Consider the following 24,198-nt stretch of genomic DNA (forward strand, 5'->3'; position numbering starts at 1 on the left):
CAAGCAGGGAGCAGGATTGCAAGTGAAGTGGCTGGGAAAGAACCAGTGCCCATATGGGACATCAGCACCTGCATGGAGGTTTAGCCTGTTGAGCTACAACTCTGACTCTAACAGGACATATTTTTAAGAAACAGAAATACAGTAACATTTGAAAAATTACAGCTGGTATGTATTGGAGCAAAATGTATTATGACACAGGGACTCATTAGGTAAAAATGTAGTATGGTTATCCCACCTGATTATTGATGCCCCGATATAGATCCCCTTTCTGAAACGAAAATCTAGATGGATGGGTATGGTCTCACTTCATTTCTCTTTAGTGCTACTGAAATAAAATCCTTCTCTATGAACCCTTATGGGAAAGTGAGCAGATTGAAAATAAAATGATCTGAATGAAGGTATCATAAAGTTATTAAGGATGCAAAGGGCTTTTTTGAACATATATTTCATTCCTGTGAATTGAAATGAATTATATTAAATCTTTCCATTAGAATCTATAATACAAAGAAATGCATAACTCCAAATAGTTCTTCAAAGAGATTTGGAATTACTTCAGTAATGACTATTTCCTTTTCTTAACGTATTCCTCCTCTCCTACTTCCTCCTGGCCTGCCTCTCCTTCCTCCCTTCCTTCCTTCCTCCCTTCCTTCCTTCCTCCCTTCCTTCCTCCCTCCCTCCCTCCCTCCCTCCTCTAGTGATTCTTTGACAGGTATCTTTTTAAACAACCAGTTGAACAAGAAAAGAAGCTAAGTATCATGACATCTTGAATATAATTCAGAATTAGGACAGGTGGATCTGATTTCAAAATTTGACTCAAAAGCATAATAATTATGCTTGCCTGGATCAATTTTCTACATAACATTAATACTTGCCAGTTTTCCTGGTTATAGTTTTGTTTTTGAGGATAAAAATATGAAAAAAGCATTTTCCATATACTAAATGCTCAATAAAGCATAGTTTTGACTCAGAGGAATCAAAAATAATTCAAATATTTAAAGAATTCTTTGAGCGAGTCTCAACTGAACTTGAACTGTGGTAATGCAACAAGGTGGAGGAATCCACCATGGGGGAGGGTTTGGGGGAATCCCAGTACCTATAAAACTGTCACATAATGCAATGTAATTAATAAAAAAAAAAAAAAACTCAATCCTCATGCAGGGAGTCACAAGACGGCAAGAGATACACTGCAGAGTTTTTCGTGCTTTGCATTAGATATATTGTTCACTAGTGCTGATTAATATTGATGTCTGTGACTTAGTTAAGCAGAGAAGACAAGTCTTCTATTTGTATCCTTTCTACACTGCCTGTAAGCTTGTATGGGGGAAAGTTTCTTAGTTAAATAAAACCTTGAAAGAGTCCATCAAAAAAAAAAAAAAACTCTGAGCAATGCGTGAAAGCAAAACAGATGATTTCTGTTGGGTTAAACAGTCACAGAAAAAACGATGCCTATGAAATGCTCTTCATGCAGCTTTTCATCCACAATCAACACGAGAGGATCAGGAGCAAATTTTAAAAGGTAGCTACATTTGGGAGCTGGATCCAATACAGGTCAAAATCTACTCAATTTCTTAAGGCTATTGAGAATAACAAAAGATAACTGTTTGTTCAAACATCTCCCTGCTGAAATCGGAGAGGGTAAACAGGCCAGAGGTTAGTGGTTTGCTGGAACTCTACAAGAATGTACTGACAATCAGCCTGGGGCACTGCAGCATTTATGTAGATGGCTGAGAAAGGATCACAGTTGACTGCTGGTGTGCAACTGTCAATAAAAAAGTCCCATTCATTCAGTGAAATGCCAGTTGCGTGCAGGCCCATGCATGGGCTGGGCATAATTTGGCCCTGATGGCCCTGAAATTTTGAAATCTTTATATAGATTTTATGTGTGGCCACAGTTGCAGGTTTCAAGTGATATTGTCTACTTATTTAGATAAGGTATTCCATTTTCTATTTTCCCTTGGAGGTGAAAGTTGATTATAATTCATCTCTTCGTGGTATTTACTAATAAGTGTCTTTTCTTATGCTTATTGCTGAGAAAGTTTCTGTTCAGGTATTCTAATTGGCCTTATGTCCCCATCTTTCTATTCAAGAAACACACCTCTCTGTCACCATCTGACTGTAGCTATGTTTAACCATAGTAAACTAACATAGTCAACCATATGGCTGACCACTCAGCCCAGCCAACCTATATATTATGGACAGATTCATAATACAGTCAGGATAATTACATTTTATGCGAAGAAGTGGTTTTACTTTAGTCGCTGCTAGTGTCTGAAGGCAGAGAAGAGTTCTCCTAGCAGCCATCTCTGAGATTGGTTGTAAACCAGCCCCGTTTACTGGGAGCTACAAGATTCTGAAAGTCTACTAGGATAAATGTTTATAATAAAACAAAAAAATCTGTATCGAGTTGATTTACAAACATTGAAGCTAGATGGGTATTTTGAGAATGCAATGACAAGCATCACAAAATAATATTGTTACATACAACTGGGCTTCACAAACACTGTAGAGAAACAAATTATAAGTTTTGTGGTACAATACATTTTGATTTAGTACACAGTGTTTTTAATAAGAAATATATCACCCAACCCTTTTGAAGCTCCCACTCACTCACAGAAATATAGACAGCAAGCAATAAAGAATAAATAACACAAGTTTTTCTGTTTTTTTTTAAGATTTATTTATTTTTATTGGAAAGTCAGATTTACCGAGAGAAGGAGAGACAGAGTAGAAGACCTTTCACCTGGTTCACTCACCAAGTGGCCAAGGCAGCTGGAGCTAAGCCAATCCAAAACCAGGAGCCAGGGGCTTCATCTAGGTCCCTCATGCCAATGCAGGGTCCCAAGGCTTTGGCCCATCCTCTACTGCTTTCCCAGGCCACAAGAAGGGAGCAGCATGGGAAGTAAAGCAGCAGGGACAGGAAGTGGTGCCCATATGGGATCTCCCCACATGCAATTCAAAGACTTTAGACATTAGGCTATCACACTGGGCCCAATAACACAGTTTTAACATCAGTTTCCAATATTTCCCTTTTGGCAGTCAGTTAATATTCTTGTTTGTCTCTCTCTGTCTTTCTCTCTCATGCATACACCCCATCTCAATCCACTCATTGCCATCCTATCTTATCCCCTGCATACCACCCCTAATCAACTACGCTGAATAATTAAACTGAATACAATAGTTGTCCACTGCTTCTGTGCACAGAGCATCTGCCAGTGGTGGGAACTGGTGATCTAACAGGTAAGAAGGTGAACCCTGAGTTGCAGGACTGGCTATTCCATTATGGAAAGCACATGTTAACAGTGGGTAACTGAGTTGAGAAGGGGCTGGGAAAGCCTTTTTCTATTCTACGTTACAATCTTTTGACAGGGTTCCAGAACAGTTTGCTTGGATAAAAAAGAGAAAATAAATACAGAGACAGAAAGTAGAAAGCAATTCTTCAAACAGGGTTGGATCTGGCCTAGCACATAGCTGCTTAATAGGATCTTCACCAGAAACCTTAAAAATGTTTAGAGAGATAATATATTAAAATTAAGTTTCTTGGGCCCGGTGCAATAGCATAATGGTTAAGGTCCTCGCCTTGAACGCGCCAGGATCCCATATGGGCTCCGGTTCTAATCCCGGCAGCTCCACTTCCCCTCCAGCTCTCTGCTTGTGGCCTGCGAAAGCAGTTGAGGATGACTAAGAGCATTGGGACCCTGTTCCCATGTGGGAAACTTGGAAAGAAGTTCCTGGCTTCTGCTTCGGATTGGTGCAACACCGGCCGTTGCGGCCACTTGGGGAGTGAACCGTCAGATGGAAGATCTTCCTCTCTGTCTCTCCTCCTCACTGTACATCTTCCTTTCCAATAAAAATAAATAAATCTTAAAAAAAATAAGCTTCTGGATCTTTGAATAAGTTTGAGTATTATCTCTAAAACATTAAATACTTGAAAGTGGGTGCAGTTTTTAAACTTACTCTCAGGTACTACATCTATAAGTTGGAAAAACTATTAAATTTTGTTCACCCAGTAGAGGATTTTTGTATGAGGATCAGCAGAATAATGCCTAGAAAGAGATTAACAGCTTGCCAAGCACATAGTCATAAAGAGAACCTTCCACGTAACCACAGTTTGCATTCATTTACCTGGTGGGCACAGCCAGGCCTAGCCAGAGGTTGACTTTTTTCCATAAAACATCCCTCAACCCCTCAGTATCATGTAAATTTTTGGAAGTCTATTGTCCTAATCAGTAGGCAGATATGAAACAGTGAAATTCCAAAACACTATCTGCCATTCATTTTTAAATTTTATCACTACGTGGAGCCATGGAGGATCTGCTTGGGCTCCCTTGTCCCATACATAAACAGGACTTAATGTTTCATAACATCTTACTATAATAAAATTCAAAACTTTATTCCAAGGAATGCCAAGAGAGATAATGATGCTGAAATGATAGCAGACAGGAGAGATCACTAAGCAAACTGTAGTCACAGTACTTCACTTTTTCACCCAAAGTTCCTTAGATAAAATCCTATATTTCTTCAGAGAAGTTTATCCTTTATACACAAATTTACCTGCTCAGCACCATATTATACTTTCATTATGTCACAGGTACTGCTTGGGCTCAGAGATGTCTTCAAGATAGAAAATAAACAAGGTTGATGCATTATTTGTAGATGAGATGAGCAAAAGAAGTCATTATTGAATATAATCAATTAATAAAAACAAAGAAAACACAACGAGGTACAAAAATGGTGATATATGTCTTCATGGAAAATTATTAGGCAGCTACTTTAAGCTGGAGAATCAAGAAATGTCTCTCTGAGGTGGTGATATTTAAATGTAAGTATTAAAGGAAATTACCCAGTCACAAAAAGACAACACCACATCTCACTCACATATGGAATCTGTGTGTCTCATGAAATGGAAATTAGAATAGCTGGGAGTTAGGAGCTGGGGAGAAGACAAGTCTGGACAATGGGTACAAAGATACAGAAGGAATAGCTTCTGATGTTCTATAGAAGATTGATACCAGTGGCTAACCATGATTACTTCCACAGTTCAAAATAGCTAAGAGAGGATCTCTGAATGCTTTCAATCCAATGATAAATGCTTGAGGCGATGGATGTGCTAATTACTCAAACTTAATCATTAGACACTATATATAAATATATTCAATCAGCTCATTGCACTTCACAAATACATATAATTTTCAATTAAAAATTAAATTTACAGAAAAAAGGCCAGCCACGGATATAGTAGTGGAACAGTATAGACAGAGGGTGACCTGAGAACAAGGCTGTGCTCTGCTGTGTTTCTGAAATACTGATGGCCAGGTCGGCGGATGGGGGAAGGAAAGCCAAAATAAGGGTTAATGCTTTGAAGTCCCTCAGTCTCCTCTGAGACTCAAGAAGCCACTGCAGAGTTTTACAGGGGATATAATTTATTGGGGATGAATCATGCTGATATTAGATTGTAGGGTTCAAACAGTGGAAGCTGTGATTAGTACAGGACTATTTCAGCTTAGAATTCAGGGTATGTTTCAAAGAAAGACATGCTTAATCCTATTATATATATAAAATACTTACAATACTTATGTTTTTGAAGACCCCCCAGGCCTTTTACATGGAAGAAATGAGATGTCCAATAACAGATTTGAGATCATCCCACCATCTTTGCTGAATCAATCTACTCAGTTCTTCCAAAGCAAACTCTTACAGATAAACCATGAGCAGTTTGTCCTTGGTTTGCTCAGTGTAAATGATTTGATGCAAATAAGACTCAATTAAAAATCCCACACACTTTACCTCTGACTCATCCCAGGTGCACATTGCCATAGTAATGGAAGAGATCTATCCTACTGAGAAATACAAAAACAGCCTCGATAAGCTGTCTCTCACACTGACTCAATCATCACTTCTGTGGCACTCAACTAGGGGTGAAGACTTGGGATAGAGAATGTAAAAGAGGACATGGACCTGGCGTGGTAGACTAGCGGCTAAAGTCCTCACTTTGAACATGCTCCGGGATCCCATATGTGCACCAGTTCTAATTCTGGCAGCTCAGCTTCCCATCCAGCTCCCTGCTTGTGGCCTGGGAAAGCAGTCAAAGACAGCCCAAAGCACTGGGACCCTGCACCCGCATGGGAGACCTGGAAGAAGCTCCAGGCTCCTGGCTTCAGACTAACTCAGCTCCAGCAGTTGCAGTCACTTGGGGAGTGAATCATCAGATGGAGGATCTTCCTCTCTGTCTCTCCTCCTCTCTATATATCTGCCTTTCCAATAAAAGCAAAAAAAAAAAAAAAAAAAAAAAAAAAAAACCAAAAAAACACAGAAGTCATATTTCTATGCATATGGTAAATTTGTAATATTTTTGTGGCTGAAATTAATTCTACATCTATTCATTAGCAAAAAAAACCCCACAAAATGTAAATTTTTAAATTGTTTTGAAACTGCATATACAGAGCAGAATGAGATGAGAAGGAAGTGGAGAGGGAGAGAGAGATTCATTCTCCAAATGCTCACATTTGCAGGGCCATGTTAGATCATAGCAGGAGCCTGGGATTCACTCCTAGTTCCCATGTGGGTGGCAACTACACAACGACTTGAGTGATTCTGCCTCTTACCTTCCAGGGTGAGCACCAATGGGAAACCTGAGTAGGAAACAGTGAGACTCAGACCCCTGCATTTGGCTGTGTGATTCAGGCTTCCCAAGAAAGCTTAACTCATGCACTGAATTCCCAGAAAAACTAATTTTTGAAGTAATCCTATACAAGCAATTCTATTATTTTGCACAAACAAGTAATATGGCATACTGCTTTCCAATAAAACAGATTATATTTATCACAAGACACTTATTTGCATTTCAACCAGTCTTCTAACTGTCATGTTTTAGTCAATGTATTTCAATAAGCAATGAAAATTAGTTTTAAAAATTGCAATACTTGCACAATTATTTATCTCCTATAAACACAGGCTGTTGCTCAAATAGTCTTACTATATATGGAGAAATCTTCATTATTTACGTGTTCTTTAGTTTGAGTTTGTGTATTGTTTTGATTTCCAATTTATAAATCAAAAAGTCAATTTAAAGGGATCACCGGCTCTACAGGAACAGACTAGAAAATAGGATCTCTCAATGAATTTACTGAAACACTACGGCTTTAAGAGAAGGAACAAACACAGCAGTTGCAGAGAATATTATTCAGTCTATGTGGACTGCTGATACATAGTTTCTCACACTGTTTCACTGTCTTCTAATGATCAGAATTTGCCTCCACACCTCTTTTTTTCATTGTGGAGGGATTATTCCTGCAAGCCATGGGAGCTACATCTGTTACTGTTGCTTGAACTTGCAAATCAGCATTATTTCCTCTGACACTATACCCATGCCTTGATTCCTGCCTAGAATGATTCTCTGAGTCTAGTAGTACTGAGCTGCTAATATTTCAGACCCAGTTCACATGCTAAGACTTTTCCAAGAGTCACCCTTAGGATGTCATTTAAGTAATTAAATAAACCTCCATAATCTTGAACATAAATTGCCTTTTGTATTTTTGGTTTTGGGGACACTTTATATTGGTCCTGCAGGTATAGCACATGCTTTCAGAATGAGACAGGTTCCAAAATGTTAAGGTGACCTGATTCCACATTCTGCTGTTACTGCCAGTAATGAATACATTCCACAGAAGTGAACTATCAGCATTAGTAATTTACACTTTCATTTCTCCAAAAATATGTACAATGAAACATAAAGTGAATATGTCAATCAATAAAGTCTACTGCTTTAAGAAATGACAGCACATTTTCATCAATAATGATAAAATGTATTGCATCATGCTTTAAAATATAACAAAAAACAACTTACTTTGATAATACACACAGGATCATTATGAGTACACTTCAAAAATTCATAAAAATTGAATTTAAAAAGTGAATTCATTGTGATGCAAAGATGTTTTGAAATATATGCATAGCTTTTTAAAATAATTATCTTCCATGAGCCTTTTCAAAAATCCTATATGGCTAAATTATATGATTATATGAGGTTGAAACATAAAAATAAAAAGTTCATATATTTAAGGTAATTTTATATTATCTAACCTTTACATATTGTACACAAGAGTTACTGTTTTCTAGATTCCACGGATGGAAAATATGAATCTTGGAGAGTTCATGTCACTTTCTGTTCACAGCAAAGCATGTTGCAAAGTCATAGCTTTTCTGACAGTAACTCCTTGAGCTGGTCAGTTGGGCAGGATTTTCCATCCATAAACTAAACTACCCTAGATGATTATGGGCATTTTCTTCATCCTTTTGTCTGACTATTCAGTCACCTATTGACTCCTCTGGTTGCTGGAGAACACTAACGCTTATTTCTTCCTGCTGCCAGCTGTCATCATCTGTTTCTAGCCCATGAGCTGGAAAATCAGATAATCAAGCTTGCTGAAAATTGGACATGAAACAGATTAAATAGCATCTGAAGGAGAGCTTCTTCTGGGAAGTCAATCAAGTTCACAGTTTTGTTGCACAAGTCAAAGGCTGACTAACACAGTGACGCCTGAGCTTGCCAGCGGCTTCAGCTTAGGTGGTGATGAAGTTTTACAAAGAAAGATCCACTTTAAACCTCACTCCTAGGAAAGGAAAATGTAAATATTTTCACTTTTTGCCCTCAACTGGGGGACTGAAAGATGTAAACAAGTGTATCTTCTCTGCCAAACACTAGCCACTTCTGTCCAGCATTTCTTTGTTCTCCAAAATTCTGAAACAGACCATCAGTGTGTGCATAATATTAGATGATTCTACAAGTAAACTGCTAACAAAAACTTCATGTGACAACCCCATCTAGTCATTGAACCCACCAGAATATAAAACAGGAATTTTTTCCCCTTCTTTTAAAATACTCACTGCATTTGCTTCTTTTGTTTTGTTCTATAGCATAAAGAGAAACACCCCATTTGTTTCAATAAGGTTACTCATCTTCAAGTTCTACAGAGATAATTACAGTGCCTGATATGGACACTACAGGGACTAAGATAATCATATTTAAGTCATGGGTGAAAATATCAGAGAGTAATTAAAGTTGTACTGGATATTACAAAAATGAAATTTTGGGGGCTTTTAAATCCAAAGTAGTCAATCCAATCACAGCGGGTTATTATTTAAAGTTTAGTACAACTTAGAAATAAGTGACAAGAATTGCAGCTACAGACTTTGTAGACAAGCAGATACCATGAACAAGTACATGTTTAATAAATCCTACTTAGATAACATGAAATATGGATGAAATATTAATAAATTTAACTGGAGCAAGGTTTTATTTGATTTACATAACCTGATATAATAACCACTACCTCTGTTGAGAGTGGGATAAGTATCAGGAGACATTTCTGAGCTGGAGATTGCAATTCTACAAAACGTTAGTGATTGCTGGGACTGAATTTCTTTTTTCATGTCTTTGGAATAAATCCATGAACAAGACCAACAAAATCACCTGACTTCCCACAGTCCAGACTCATACCAGATTAACAATGTGGAAAATAAACAAGAGACCCTTAAAGTGATGAGTGCTGCAAAGTAGAGAAAAAGCAGAATTTGGTTAACCGGGCTGAGATCATCCCAGTGCTAACAGAAGCAATATTAACAGGGTATTCAAGGCAGGCCTCTGAAATGTAATTTCAAGCTATTCTGAGCAAAGTTCTGAGCAAATGCTGGAACTAGAAAGTAACAAAGTATTATCTAGCCTAAACTGAATATTTACCTGAAAGAAACTGATATTTCAATGGCTACTTTTAGCAGTAATATTCATGACCTAATTTAATTTCAAAGAAATAAAATTCCTGAGATGCTCTAAGCAGCGTGGTTTTGAAAACTAAAAAGATCATGAACAACTGAACAAATGATGCCGGACCTGTGTGTAGACCTAGGTTCAGGCCTATCTGCTGCAAATCACTCTCCATCTTTGGAGAAATATATATATATATATATATATATATTTTTTTTAATTGAGACAAGGGAGACACAGGGGTTTCAGGCAGCCTGTCATCGTAAAAAAAAAAAAAAAAATGTAATTGGATCTTCTCCAGTCTTCTTTCAGCTACAGATTTAAAGGGCAAGAAAAACTGGAAAATAAAACCTTTCCCCTTCAGGCAGTTTTTCTTTTTTTTTTTTTTTTTCTTATGTTGGCTGAGAGAAAGAATGAAAAAGATCATAGAGAGTGCTAAGGAGCCGCAAGTTGAGAAAGAAATCATATAATGGCCAAGGCCTTCTTAGTGGTAAAGCCATTTTAGCTGAGGAGTCAACGCAGACTTGATGACAGCCTCATTCTTGACACTACAGAGCTGCTAACAGGTCCCACAGGAGCTGACATCCAAGAAGGATTTGGAAGTTGCTATTGAAAACATTCTCTTTGGTATGGGGAAGAAAACTAGTCTTGGAGCACTTTTTGCTCTGAGATTTTAAATTAACAAGAAAATACAAGATTGCAAGTATTATTTATTTATTTAAATCTTGCTCTGTATATATTCTCTCTCCTTTTGAAAGCAAGCATTATTTAACGTATGTTTTTATTGTTAATGTTACCTTTTATTTGGCATATGGAAACTTCACCTAAGACTTTAGATCATGCCAAACTATTATATATTATCACAGACTCCACTATATCTGCTTTCAAAATTTATCTTTTCAAACGTAACTCCACAAGCACAAATAAGTAAATAAAATTAGCATGTCAACGGACATCCTCGTGGCACTCATTTTTAGGTCATTTACCATGAAAAATGAAACTTTTCACCTTTCGCTTCCATTATGTTCTAATAAGGTTTACAGGGAAACTTTGGAACACTAATGTTCACATCAAATGTAATTTGAATGAGGAAAAGTTCCCTTTATTTTGCTCAAAAATGGGGAAATTCCTGACTACTTGATTTTTCCTTTCAACATTTCAAAAACGTATTCAATCTATTTTCTGAAACAAAATAGTAAAAGAAGAAAATATGATTTCTGAATGCTCTATAATTTCTTGTTTGTTTCTAAGCACTGGCATTTTCTGGGAAAGGGTAGAGTGCTAATCTTTTAATCATCAGGAGATTTTGTCATAATTGTGCAGTTTTTTTTCTCAGAAAGAAAAAGAGAACAAATCAGGATTAAGATAAAAATTGCAGAGAAAAAAGTTTGCTATTGTGCCTCAAAGTAAGACATGAAGAAATTCAAACAAAAGTGCAGTGATTCCCATTTATATATATTGTCACTGCCACAATCCCAGCTGTGCTCACATACCACTAGGCTTGGTGCACAGCTGTGACATTATAAAAGGCACTCGATTGCCAATCAGAGCTTGGCTTGAGAGATTCATTCTCCAAGCCATTTCCTAATAAAGCTATAGAACTCTGAGTTGGCTTCAGTTATTGTCTCCAAGAACAACTCTGTATTGTGCAATAAAAGGCATTGCGGGATTTGTCTATGATGTTTAGTTATAGACTGTAAGAAACAAACTTTTAAATAAAGTTCAACAGATTTTTCGTCTCTCTCTCTCTCTCTCTCTCTCTTTCTGAGTAGATACTGGAGAAAAAACATTGGCTCAGCCAAAAAAAAAAAATAAGACCTTAGATTTATTCAGCAACTGGTGGTTGTAAATTCCTTTAAAGTTCTCAGGTCTTCAATTCCTCATAGCCTTTTAAAAAAGAAAATTACTTCTAAGGGATGAAGGTGGTACTAGCCACAAAGTTAGAAAGGAAGGTAATTATCATTGTTAATGTTCTTGCACCAGAAATGGAATTTGTCTGAGGCATTTTTTTTAAAGATTTATTTTTATTTTTATTACAAAGTCAGATATACAGAGAGGAGGAGAGACAGAGAGGAAGGTCCTCCATCCGACGATTCACTCCCCAAGTGAGCTGCAACGGGCCGGTGCTCACCAATCCGATGCCGGGAACCAGGAACCTCTTCCAGGTCTTCCACGCGGGCGCAGGGTCCCAACGCATTGGGCTGTCCTCGACTGCTTTCCCAGGCCACAAGCAGGGAGCTGGATGGGAAGTGGAGCTGCCGGGATTAGGACTGGCGCCCATATGGGATCGCGGGGCATTCAAGGCGAGGACTTTAGCCGCTAGGCTACAGCCGGCGGGCCCATCTGAGGCATTTCGTATAGAAGACACAAATATAGTGACTTTGCCCAGTGACTGCATCTCTGCACAACTCTAACACCATGAGATGTGGCTTGCCAGCTAATATCTTCAGTGAAACAGATTTGTGAGCCTTGTTTTACAGTTACAACAGGCACTGAGATTTTTTAAAAATATGATTCCGGAAAAAATGAAACATATTTAATTTTGTTCCAGAAAATATTGCTTCTATAAAAACCCTTCTCTATATAACATTCATCAATTGCACAGAGATTTGTGGCACAATAAAAATGGAAAAGTCAATTTAGGGGGTGTTAATTTGGAAAAGAAACATTAGGCTGTGACAAAATTTATCTTGGATCAAATAAAAACAGGAAACATTTTTTAAAACTACCACATACATGATTCTGCACTACAGCAAGATTTTAGAAGGGTGCTGAAAGGCAAATTTCTGTCTTTCTAGAATATTTGAGTTGATACATTATGTTTCAGCTGTGTACAATAATATTAACACACATAGTTATGGAGAAATTGAGTAATACAATCTGGAATTTCTTAATAATTATGAGGATATTGCAAGATGTAAGTTGTGACTTCATATATACTGATGTGATACTCTCTTCAAAGTTTAAAAATGTATTGCCTCTTGGATTAGGAAATCAGTACTCTCAATTTATGTATTAACTTCAATTTGTAATTATAATTTTTAGAGAAGGAGGAAGAGCACCAACACTTTCTCTTACCTAAACTGTAAAATTTTTTGTATTGCACGTTTATTTAGATATTACTCTGTGTCCTGTTCTTAGCTTGCAACCTCTACTGATACACTAATATTTCATATTTATTTTACAATATCAAAAGCATAACATACTAAGCATTTACTTGTTCATGGTACCTGCTTAGCTATAAAGTCTATATTATTATTATTATATTATTATACACGTGATTGATAATTAATTAAAAGTCCAAGTACGTGTGTGTGCACACACAACACAACACAAACACAGGCATAAATAGAGGTGACAGTGAAATACACAGACACACAGGTAGGCTAAATCACTTGTTCAAGGACACACAGTTAGTCAACAAGCAGAGGGAAAGGGCAGGGCATGAATTCAGATATCACTGACTTCAGCACTCATTCTAGCATTTACTGGGGGATTCACAAAGCTTTGCTTGCTCAGAAGTTATCACAACTGAGTTCTTACCACGTTACCATCACATATCAAAATAATAAGGATCTGAATCATCATAAAAAGAAAATTTAGTGTACAGCAAAGTGCTTGCATTCACTTTTTGGATTATAGTAACTCTGTAGCTTTGGTGACAGCTACAAGGCCACGAGTTTTAGCTGCTGTTGTTGTTCCTACTGAAGTCTGTAACTTGAAGTCAGTTTCATAAGAAGCACATTATCTATATAAACTCACTTGTTGCCATACAGCTGCCTTCCCTTATGGTGACTCAGGTGTGCAGTAAAGACAACCCTGAAAATGATGGTTCAGATGCAATGCCCATCAATCTCACAGGTGATTCCTTCAGAAATGCCTTCAATCATTCCCTTGCTGGATGCAAGGGAAAAGTACTTTTTATTTATGAGTCTGCATCTGCATTTTTAACCCAAAGATGAGCAACACTACAACAAAAAGCATATTCTTTCCTGAAATTTAAAGGTCTGTCAGTCATCCAAACTCTGTTCATTTAGAGTATCTTCAGGAAAATTTAAAGACCAGATTACAAACACCTTCATAATTCAATTTTTCTGAATTAGTATAATTAGTATAAATGGGCAGAGAAAAAATATTCTGATTTTTGATGAACTAAAAATCATCCTCCTACATGAGACATAAACTATTACACCATAGTTACTTAAATGAAGATTATTGGTAGACAAAATATTAGCATCCCAAAGCAAATATGTGGAACAAAACAAAAGGTGAACAATATATTATACAACTGGAAAATTCAGTGTGCTTGGGTTCCCTGCCCTGGAGATTTTGATACTTTGCCTTAAAAAATTAGTTTATTCCTCTCAGAATTAGCATTTGAACAGTGAAATTTTATTTATAGAGGGAAAAGGTCTATGCCTATATGTACATGTACTTATGACAAAATTGCACTCAGACCATTACCTAAAAATGTGCAGTGATTTTTATTCTATGACATTTTAACTGTAGTTTTGTGTGTATATTCACGTATGTTGAAAACGAATCAATGAATAGTACTATGACAACTGTAATTTTAAAATAATTTCCCAATAAATACTTAAAGCAAATATGTGTGTGTATGTGTGTGCGCGCGCACGCGTGCACATTTTTTTCCTTTTACTCTTGAGGGGAAGTATTATCTGAGGACTTAAAGACCAATTCAAACATCCCTCGCTAATGCAGCCAAGAGGCTGAATCCCATATTGTTTCCTTACAAGTTTATCAATTTTTGATCATGCTTTCAGTGTTTTGAGTAGCAGAATCAAGCCAAAACCCTTATAATCTGTTTGCACACAGCAAAGCTATCATCACGCTTTCTGAAAATAATGGTTTCCATGCACTAGTCATGACAGATATCCTGAATTAGAAATCCTTTATGCAGTGTGTTTGAAAGCAAGCAAGTGATCTGAAATGGATTGTTCGTCTTTGTTCCATTCAGTTCAGCACACATTTTTAGTTCTACAAATTTTCCCAAGTACCTACTGTGTGCCTGGCTACATTCTTAGTGCAACAGACAAAACTATGAGAGCTATGGCCATGGCATTTGCGCTTTGTTGGGATATGCCAAAGAAATGTTACAGTACATAGTGCTACATGAAACAGTAGCAAAATGTTCAAAAATAAGCAACTTCAGAAATTGGAAGGGTTATGCTAGAGGGAGAAGCCAAGGAAAAATATGATATCTAAGATGGGTTGTAAGGGGTAAGAAAGATTTTTCTTAAAATGAAAGAAGTTACTCTTTCTGTAACTATGATTCAATTTTCACCTTCAGCTAATAACAAAATAAAACTGCTTTTATCTTGAGATGTAAGCAATCATACAGTTTAACTAACAGTTATAATATTCCCAGAGTATCAAAACAGAAATTTTTCACAATGATACACAAATGTTAACCTTCTGATAAATACTGCAAATTAACATGATTACTACTGAAATTTCAGAGATAATTTTGTATCTTAGTACATTTTAATTATTCAAGACACTTGGAAAATCTGAAGGAAATATGACAAGGGATGTGAGATCAGAACAAGAAATAATGGGAAACATCTATAGCATCTGATGAAATAAAGTCATCAGATCTTCATGAAGCGAAACATTTGTTGAGCATCCACTGTATACAAGAGATCATTGCAGGCTCCTACATTACAGAGGAAAGTAAAGGTTTTTGTTGTTGTTAATTTTCATCTGAACAGCACAGTGTGTTTAGAAAGAGAACTCACCTAGCCATTATTATGTGTTTAAGGACCACCCATAAGTAATCCACAAAACCAGAGGGAGACTCACTAATTAATAAAAAAATAAAGGCCAGGACTTCCCAAAGGCAGGGCCACTATCGGTGGGTCAAGAAAAGACTACGGGGACTGACATTGTGGCACAGTGGAGATAAAGTTACTGCTTGCAATGTCAGTATCCCATGTATCACAATACCAGCTGGAATCCTACCTGCTTTATTTCCAATTCGGCTCCCTGCAATGTACCTGGAATAGGAGCTGGAGGATGGTCCAGATGTGCTTAGGCCACTCCCACCTCCATTAAAGATGAAGTTTCAGGCCCCAGCTGAGGCATGGCCCAGTTATGTCACATCTAACTCTGTTTTACTCTTACTCCTCCCCACATGATCACTCTATCAAATAAATATGCCTACTTTTATTTTTTTAGGAAAGCATTATAAATAACCTCATGAAGGAAAATGAGAAGTATAAGCAGAGGAAATAGAAGCTACCCAATACCATAATACACAAGGACAGACCACCATCAGCTTTGTCACTACAACACACACAGACATGTCTTCTGGTATATCACTCAAGGAAGAAATTCACCATGCATTTTACATTGTTGTAAAATACATTGTTGTATTTCTTACATGTAGTGTGTGACTTAATTTTCTTATTTTAACTAGAGTGTTATGACTTTCATAAAGCACATACATATTAAAGTAACTTTATTCTAAATAGGATGCTGTGGCTCTTTTATTCTTAGTACATACATATTATTAATTTTTTAAATCCTATTGTTCATAATGGCACAATGTTTGCTGCTAGAAAGCAAACACAATTTCTTTTTAAATATTGCCTGAAGCATTTGGATGTAAGGGTCCTCAGGCCTTGTCCAGTCGTCTAAGTAAACAGCATGGTGTTTGGTTAGTGGTGTATATTATTCATCAGGGAGTAAAGAATGTTGAATCTGAACTTAATCCCTTAAGAAGCTGTTTATTTTGCATTAAGCTAAGATCTGGGGGAAAAGAAATCCATAATATCCATGATGGCTAACATTTGTTTAGCACTTACAACACATTCCCCCACCACTGAAGGACTTCACATGTATTAATTCATTGAATCCTCACAACAACCCTGTATATTGGAGAGTAAGACACAACAAAATCAAGGACTATGGACAAGACTGGCAGCTGGCAAGGCTTACACCTGGGTTCTAAGGAAAACACACTTGACAGTATACAATGGACCCTCTCCATCAACTGCCCATAAGAGATTATAGGACAACGCAGTTATGTTGCCCTTAAGAGCAGTAACACACATTTAAGAGGTATTGAAATAGTAGGGAGCTAGATAAGAAGTGGAGCAGATAAGACTCAAACCAGCATCCATATGGGATAAGGACACTATAGGCGGCATCTTTACTAGCTAGATCAAAGCACCAATGCCAGGATTCAAATTTTTAAATGACCTATATTTGAGATTTCCTGTAGGCATCAGAAAAATTACAGAATGGAATTTCCCATTGTACCTTCACCAACAGAAACATATATCTGAATGATTATATATACACACACACACACACACACACACACACACTAAACAGCAGAAAAGCTCACACTTAAGGAAATCACAGAATCTAGATGTAATACAAAAAGAACTAAAGATGAAGCTAAGATTTTTATTACTACTCATATCATCCCTCTATTGCACCCTGCACGCAGCAATGCAGAATGCAGAGCTGTACTCTATGTGGGGTACAAAGTAAAGGGATATGAACCTCAAATTTTTGCTTTGGATTTGATCACTCAATTTGGACTGCAGACCTCAATGCCAGGCAGACCTCCCAGGGTCCCAAACTCCAGGTTCAAGTTCACTGACCAAGCCCCTGGTCTGGTCTGTTCTGTTTCCAGGCTGTACCCTAGCGATCCAGACAGCATCTTTACATGTCTTCCCTTTACATCTCTGGGACACTCCTGGGCTTGGCCAAGCACAGCAGTTCCAAGTTCTCAATTTATCCTGGTATCACATTGGTCCTAGTTTTGCACCTTAGGCCTGACCAGTGGCTTCTCAGTCCCCAAAGCACCCTCGGGCTCTAGGCCACTCAGAGTGAGGCAAACACCTGAAATCTGTAGCGCTGAAAGGTCCTCAACTAAGCTATGAAGTCCTATCTAGAAGCCCTCATCACTAGGCCTGAACCTATAGATCCTGTATGTATATACATATACATATATATGTGTGTTTATATATAGAGGAAGACAGATAAAATATCTACCTATATATATATAAAACATAAATATATAAATATATAAAATATATATATAAATATATTAAAATGTATCTATTTCTATCTATCTATCTATCTATCTATCTATCTATCCTGAGTATCCTAGGAATACTTAGCCCCAAATAAGTCACTCTACCCACAGACTCCAGAACTACTCCAGATTATAGGCCAGTCTTCCTACAACTACATCAGCACTCAGAGTGTCAGGTAGGCCAATTCTAACTCTAGACAGGAACCCTGGCCTTAGAGACATCAACATCAATGACAGACCTGTGTAGTGACTGGCAGATCCACATAACATGCTTCCCCAGTGTGCCCCTGAGGTCCCAAATTCCAGAAGATTTATGTCCAGGTCATCTCCATAGGATCTGGTTCTGGAAGAGACCTAACCGGCCTCTAGGTCAGCTCCGGGGCATCGTCCCTCCAAGGCAGTTATTACAACTTCATGCACCAAAGACAGAACCAGTGGGGCTAGTAACTAGTACAGGTTATTCCTGTCTTCAAACTACACTCATATTTCCAGATCTAGGAACAGCCTGGACCCCAAGCTGCAGAAATCCCTGGTCTCAGGCTGTCTGCAATATAGCTTCATGCCAAGGTCAGCACCCTTGGACATATGACAGGGCCACCCCTGCAAATCCAAGTTCAAAGTCGGTTCTTACATGACAAAACCCCTGGCCTGTTCCTAGTTTCAGGCTCTATTTCTGGGACCCATTTCCTGGTGCATCATTAAATCTTGCAGACTCAGGCCGCAGGCTCACTTACTTTGTAACTTCCCAGAGGCTCAATCTCAATGCTCACTCCAACTTCATGTCAGCACCTTTGTCCCAGGATTCAGGCAGGAGACAGCCTGTGGAATACAGCCCAATCAAAACACCTATGACAATCTTTTCAGAACTAGAAAAAAATATGCTAAAACTCACATGAAAATACAAGAAATTTCAAGTAGCTAAAACAATCTAAAGTAACAAAAACAAAAGCAGGAGGCATCAAAATACCAGATTTCAAGATGTACTACATTGAAGTTATCATCAAAATATCCTAGTACTGCAACAGAATTAGGCATGCAGCTCAATGGAACAGAACAGATATCCCAAAAATAAACCCACACATCCATAGCCAATTAATTTTTGACAAGCAAACTGAATGCAATCCAGGGAGAAAGACAATCTCTTCCACAAAGGGTACTGAGAAAATGGGATCTACATGTACAAAGTATAAAAACGAAGACCTCTACCTTACACATCATATATATAAAAAGATCTAAATGGATCAAAAACCTAAATCTATAATCTGGCATGATAGAATTAATAGAGGAAAATATTGTTGACACTCTGCATGACATATGTATAAGCAAAGTCTTCTTCTTACTTGCTGAATATTATCAATACTTGCTTATTAACCCAATTTTGAAATGCATTCCAGTATGTGGAAATTTAACATATCAAAGAAAAATCCCTGGACCTAATGCCCTTACTACTGAACTCTACCAAATGCTACAACAATTTTAAGAAATATTAATCCTTCTAAGCCTTCCAAAAATGACAAAGACAAATACTTCCAAACTTTTTATGTTGCTAACATGAGGCTGGTATCAAATCCAGTTATGGATACTATAAGAAAAAAAATTATAGAACAATATCTCCCCTAATTAAAATTCAAAAATTCTCACCAACTACTAGTAGACAGCATTCAATGCAACATTTACAAATTTCATATACACAGATCTATAAATGTGATGCATCATATTAACAAAAGACAAAAATAAGATAGTCTCAATAAATGAGCATTACACAAAATTCATCACGTTTTGTGCTAAAAGTTGTCAAAAATTGGGGAAAGGAGATTTTTAAAATAATATTTTAAAATTTAATTACTATTATTTACTCAAAAAGCAAATTAGAGAAGAGACAGATTTACAAAGCAAGGTCTTTGGTCTCCAGTCTCCATTGTGTTAAACACTGCAGTTGTTGTAACCTTAAGCTAAGAACCAGGGACCCAATCTTCATTCCCAGTGCTATGGTGCAGTAAGTAACACCGCTGCCTGCAGCACCACAATCCCATACTGACACAGCTTTGAATACTGGCTGCTCCACTTGTGATCCAGCTGCATGCTACTGTTTCTAGGCAAGCAACAGAGGATAAGCCAAATACTTAGGTCTCGGCCCCAACATGGGAGCCTGGCCAGCCCTGGCCATTTGCAGCCACGCACAGCCATTTGCACCCATCTGGGATGTGAACCAACAGAAGAAAAGATTTTCCTCTCTTTCAAATGAACAAAATAAATATTTTAGAAAGATAAGTGTGTTTTGATGAACACAATGTTTTAAATGCATTGGGGATTTTAGAAAAATATGCATTTTCACAAGCTTTTTGAACCTTATTCATATATATTTATAAATATAAATAATTCAGTGTGAGTTGGTGCAGTGACATAGCATCCTAATCCTCCAACTACAGCACTACCATAGATACAGGTCCATGTCTTGGCTGTTCCACTTCTGATGCAGCTCCCTGTCTATGACGTGGAAAAGCAGTGGAGCATGACTCAAAGCAATGGGTCCCTGCACCTAAGTTTAAGACCCAGAAGGAGTTCCTAGACTGCTGGGTCTGGATTGGCTCACTTCTGGTTGTTGTGGCTACTTGGAGAGTGAACCAATAGATTGAAGATCTCTCTCTTTGCTGCTCTTTTTCTCCATAAATCTGCCTTTCAAATTAAACACACACAAATATCAAAAATACATGAGAGCATTGATTTAAATATAAAATTTCTATAAAGGGCCTGGTATGGTAGCCTAGTGGCTAAAGTCCTCCCCTTGCATGTACTCAGACATCATATGGGCACTGGTTCATGTTCTGGCAGTTCTACTTCCCATCCAGCTCCCTGCTTGTGGCCTGGTAAAGCAGTAGAGGACGGCCCAAAGCCTTGGGACCCTTCATTTGCATGGGAAATTTGGAAGAAGCTCCTAATTCCTGGCTTCAGATTGGCTCAGGTCCCGTCTTTGCAGGCACTTGCGGGAGTGAACCAGCAGATGGAAGATCTTTCTCTTTCTCTATCTCTATCTCCTTCTGTTTATAAACTCGACTTTCCAATAAAAATAAATTTTTTAAAAATTTCATTTAAAATTTTAGAATATATGTATATATTATTTGTTATATACAATTTCTGTTTCAATTATTTAACACAAAATTATCTCATTGTATATTTTCTATGTGGGATAATTTTGTGTTAAATAATTAAAACAAATTAAACATAATATATACATATGTAATTACTTTCATATGCATTAGGTAAAATTTCCATCATTAATGTGGAATTATTATTTTTGATGTCATGTTTTGGAGGCCATAAGCAGCTTGAACGAGTATCAGCAGGAAAAGATTCTGACTATTCATGTCATTGGGGGTTTTGGAATGTTTAAATATTGTGGCTCCTTTTCAATTCGTACACTACTGAAATGCCAAGTTACTCAGCAATGTCTAGAATTGTTTCAGAGTAAAATATCAACAACCTAAACATACCTCAATGGTGACTTTAAAATGCTTTTCTTTATTTGAGATGCAAAGAGATACAGAGACCCTATCTGCTGGTTTATGCCTCTAATCCATGAAAAAGCTACCTCTGGGTCTGGCATACACCAGTTCACCCCAGGTCTTCCCTTTGGGTTTCAGGAACTCAGCTGAACTGCCACTGCTGCCTCCTCCAATGCACTTTAGAATGAAGCTGAAGTCAGGAACTGGAGTCAGAAATTGAACCCGGACATTTCAACGTGGAATTGTGGGAATCTTAACCATTTACTGAACCACTAGCTAAATATACACAGTGGTGATGTTTTTAAGGTTATTTTGAAATTATGCTAGGAACACTGATGAAATACACATAAATATGTTATTGCTTTTTAGGAGTACTAAAGATGCTCAAGTATTTACATTAATTATTGCAAATTATTGCAAACATGCATTGCAAAAATACATATATAAAATAACATACCTTTATGAAAATAGCATATTAGGAGAGTTTCAGATGTTATGCCATATTTTTCAGAGGACATTTTTATACTAAAAATGATTACAAAAATATCATTATTACATACAAAAGGATGGCACTTACAGATTGAGTGCCTTTGTCCTTTGTTAATATGATTAGTATTTGGATATAGCTCACTGGCCTCACAAATTCAACTGCTATTATATATATATTGATAAAAATATCCCACACAATCATAATTCTGGGTCATAGACTATAAACACTGCTTTTGCATATCCACACACAGATATTCTTCCCAATGTTTCTTAAATGATACACTGTTTCCAACACTGTTTAACAGAGGTTTCCTGGGACATAAAGGAGAAGGCTATAATCCTATGTTTTTACTTCAATGGAATTTAAAAATCTCCATAGAAACTCACTTTGCAAGTGGATTTTCAATCTGTAGAAGTCCTTGACTTGTTATATAATCTTTTTAGGCCATTTTTCTAATATGTTTTTATTGAAGATCATTTATATAAAATATATATTACTGGAAATAGCTCTCTTTATAATTTCATTTGCCTTGCATGATGAAACAAGAAGCCAAAGATATTAGATCTGTGTTTGTAATAAGGCCTTCTTAATCACCATAATAATCATTAGCTACACTCACTAACATTAGTTTTCAACCTGCAGTAAGTAGTTAAGGGAATAGGTGGTCTTAGGAATCAGAAATCAACTGTGTAGATTGGCAGTAGCTCAAGTTTATCACAAGAGTGTTTTTATACTATTTACTAGCTAATACTTCATAAAAACAAATCTTCATTATAGATAATTAAGGCATTATTTTAATGACATTATATTTTATCATTTTACCTAGAAATAGTACAATTCATTACTGTTGTTACTACTATTCGATTTTTTTAAAAAGATTATTAATTTTAAAGTCAGAGTTACTTCAGTACTGCATCTTTTACTTTGATTCCATTTTTAGTATAATTTTCTGTTCATACAGCAACATTCAATTACTTTTTATTCTGTGTAGCATATTTAAAGTATTATTTATTTAAAGTATCAGATTATTTTTGCACTATATTTTTATTTTATATATTTATCACATGTAACTTGTCCATAAGCAAGTAATGAGTAAATGATTGACTATTTTAAATGTCAATTTTGAGTAGTATTTGACCTAGTGATTGAGACACTGCTTGGAGCTCCCACACACGGCCCCCATCTCCATTGCAAACAGCCTGTGTTTGAGGCTTGGCTCTGCCCCAGAGTCCAGCTTCCCACTTTAGTACATCCTGGCAGGCAGCTCATGATGGCCCAAGTTAGTTGGGTCCCCAGAACCCTCATGGGAGAAAATTCCAGGAACCTGGCTTTACTGTAATCCACTCATGATTATTACAGGTGTTTGAGAAGTAAGCCAGTTGAGGGGGAATCTCTGTGTCTATCTTTCAAATAAATAAAAATCAACTTAAAATTAAAATTCAATATCATGAGTAAAAAGATTCTATTTCAGCTCACATATGAGCTATTATTACATAGCATCATGAAATAGCAGATTTGATATTTGAGTAAATAATACATCTATATATTTTACACATATTTAAATATTATTGATCCTAATGAAACAAAAGTTAGCTCTGTATTATGCTGTTGATTATTTTATTTTTCATGATAATGAATGTAGTGGTAACATATTACAAGTGGCCAATAAACTAATCTTAAATATCTTACAAACATCTAAATAGTGATTTGTTAGGACGTACAATGACTATATATTTTTGCCTATGGTTCTTTTATTTGTGTATGTTGAATTTTCATGGTAAATTATTTCCAGTGGGGAAAAAGTTGTACAGTTCTGAAAATGATCTCCTTACCAGTTATATAATAAGACATGTCTTTGTTTAGTGCTCCTGTGTCTTCCTTAATCAGAATAAACTTCTAAAATTGCATACTGACAAATATGAGAAACATGAATGCAAAGCTAAAATAAATTGGATTTGAGTATGCTGTTAGAAAAAAATGTGTTGAAAAATATACATGAGTCCAGGAATAAAGTAACAAAAATGGTAAAACAGATACACAAGTTAAAAAGTGGTTTCTTTAAATATATGGGTATGTAATATTAAAATAGTACATATCCTTTCATTATTGCACAGAGTAGGAAAGCACCTTACATTGGTTAAACTTTACAAATCATATTTTGTGGAAGAACTCAAATTACTTTATATTAACTACGTATTTCATAATAATCTGATACCATAAGAAAAATATTAAATTCCAAGTATTGTTTTAAACCTTTAGAAAAGATCAGTATCTTTATGCATATGGACATCCTTCACTATTTACTAAAATATAAGTCATTATATAGTTTTATAACTGTATTATAATCATAACATCAAATACATATTGAACATAT

The 24,198-nt window shown here is 36.5% G+C and overlaps 1 protein-coding gene across 2 annotated transcripts in view; it reads right to left on the minus strand.

Annotated features, from left to right (window-relative positions):
* SGCZ (sarcoglycan zeta) overlaps positions 1 to 24,198 on the minus strand; it is a 1,025,749-nt gene that overhangs the window by 789,023 nt on the left and 212,528 nt on the right. For both annotated transcript variants that reach the window (XM_058669862.1, XM_058669863.1), the window contains exon 2: positions 18,566 to 18,650. The gene's annotated coding sequence lies outside the window, so the exon portion shown is untranslated. The remainder of the gene's footprint in view (positions 1 to 18,565; positions 18,651 to 24,198) is intronic.

This window comes from Ochotona princeps, chromosome 11, assembly GCF_030435755.1.
Source record: "Ochotona princeps isolate mOchPri1 chromosome 11, mOchPri1.hap1, whole genome shotgun sequence".
NCBI classification, from domain to species: Eukaryota; Metazoa; Chordata; class Mammalia; order Lagomorpha; family Ochotonidae; genus Ochotona; species Ochotona princeps.